Here is a 2,260-nt window from a genome sequence, read left to right on the forward strand (position 1 = left end):
TATTCCAAGACTGAAGGAGAGCATGTGGAACACTTGAGGACCGTGTTGTAGATTCTAAAGGAGAAGAAACTCTATGCAAAACTGTCTAAGTGTGAGTTTTGGAAGAGTGAGGTGAAGTTTTTGGGCCATGTGGTGAGTAAGAAGGGAATAGCTGTAGATCCAACTAAGGTGGAGGCTGTGATGGATTGGAAGCAACCAACCACCGTAACAGAGATAAGGAGTTTTCTGGGTTTAGCTGGCTATTACCGAAGGTTTATCAAGGGCTTTTCACAGATAGCTTTGCCAATGACAAAGTTAACCCGCAAAGACACTCCGTTTGTTTGGACTCCTGAGTGCGAGGAGAGCTTTCAGACATTGAAGAAAAAGTTGACCACTGCACCTGTGTTAGTGTTACCCGATCCGAATGAGCCATTTGAGGTGTATTGTGATGCCTCATTGAAGGGTCTAGGGTGCGTGCTGATGCAGCATCATAATGTGGTGGCGTATGCCTCACGACAGTTGAGACCTCATGAAGTTAGTTACCCTACGCACGATTTGGAACTCGCTGCGATTGTGTTTGCCTTGAAGGTGTGGAGGCATTACCTCTATGGGGTTAAGTTCCAAGTTTTCTCTGATCATAAGAGCTTGAAGTACCTCTTTGATCAGAAAGAGCTTAATATGAGGCAGAGAAGGTGGATGGAATTGTTGAAGGACTACGACTTTGAGTTGCATTACCATCCAGGAAAGGCGAACGTAGTGGCGGATGCGTTAAGTCGGAAGTCGTTATATGCGGCTTGGATGATGCTTCAAGAGGAGAAGTTGCTCAAGGGATTCGAGAGTCTGAAAATTGGTGCTCGAGAAGTATCCAGAACTTTGTGTTTGAGCCGATTAGAAATCTCAAGTGACTTTAAGTCCGAACTCCTAAAGGCTCATCAAAATGATGAAGCGTTATGGAAGGTGTTACCGGCTATTGAGCAAGGAAAACGGTGGAGAGTGTCGGAAGAAAAAGATAGGTTATGGAGATTCAAGGGTAGGATCATTGTGCTGGATGTTGGCACTTTGAGGCAAGATATTTTAAAGGAGGCACACAAAAGTGGATTCTCCATTCACCCGGGAAGTACTAAGATGTACCATGATTTAAAGGCGATGTTTTGGTGGCCGGGTATGAAGAATGATGTGGCAGAATATGTTTCAAAGTGCTTAACTTGTCAAAAGGTAAAGATTGAACATCAAAGACCTTCTGGGATGTTGCAACCTTTAGAGATTCCACAATGGAAGTGGGAAAGTATTGCAATGGACTTTGTGTCGGGATTGACAAGGACTAGGACTGGTTTTGATGCTATTTGGGTGATTGTGGACCGACTGACGAAGTCAGCTCACTTTTTACCCATTCATATGACATACACCCTTGAGGAGCTAGCACGATTATACATAAAGGAGATTGTGAGACTTCATGGTGTACCTGCTACTATAATCTCTGATAGAGATCCTCGTTTCACTTCAAGGTTTTGGGGTGCATTTCAGAAAGCTTTTGGAACCCGATTAAGCTTGAGCATGGCTTACCATCCTCAAACAGATGGTCAATCTGAGAGGACGATCCAAACACTAGAGGATATGTTGAGAGCTTGTGTTTTGAACCAACCGGCGAGTTGGGATTGGTATATGCCATTGGTGGAGTTTGCATACAATAATAGTTATCATGCGAGCATCGGAATGGCTCCGTATGAGGCCTTGTATGGGAGGAAATGTCAATCTCCGCTATGTTGGTATGAAGCTGGAGAGAAAAGCTTGTTGGGACCGGAAATGATAGCTGAGACTACTGAACAAGTCAAGAAAATCCGAGATAGGATGCTTATGGCGCAGAGTCGTCAAAAGAGTTACGCCGATCAGAGGCGAAAGCCCTTAAAATTTGAGGAAGGAGATCATGTCTTCCTTAAGGTTACTCCGACTACGGGAGTAGGTAGGGCGATTAAGGCAAAGAAGTTGAATCCTAGATACATTGGTCCATTTCAGATCCTGGAGAGGATTGGACCGGTGGCGTATCGGATGGCTCTACCACCTCATCTTTCGAATCTGCACGATGTGTTTCACGTGTCGCAGTTTCGGAAGTACACTCCTGATGCTAGCCATGTGTTGGAATCTGAGTCGGTTCAGTTAAGGGAAGATTTGACGCTTCCAGTGGCTCCGGTCAGAATTGATGATACTAGTATTAAACGGTTGCGTGGAAAAGAGGTTTCATTAGTCAAAGTGGCATGGAGTCGAGGCGGTGTTGAGGAACACA

Source organism: Arachis stenosperma, chromosome 9 (genome assembly GCF_014773155.1).
Source record: "Arachis stenosperma cultivar V10309 chromosome 9, arast.V10309.gnm1.PFL2, whole genome shotgun sequence".
In the NCBI taxonomy this organism is placed as follows: Eukaryota; Viridiplantae; Streptophyta; class Magnoliopsida; order Fabales; family Fabaceae; genus Arachis; species Arachis stenosperma.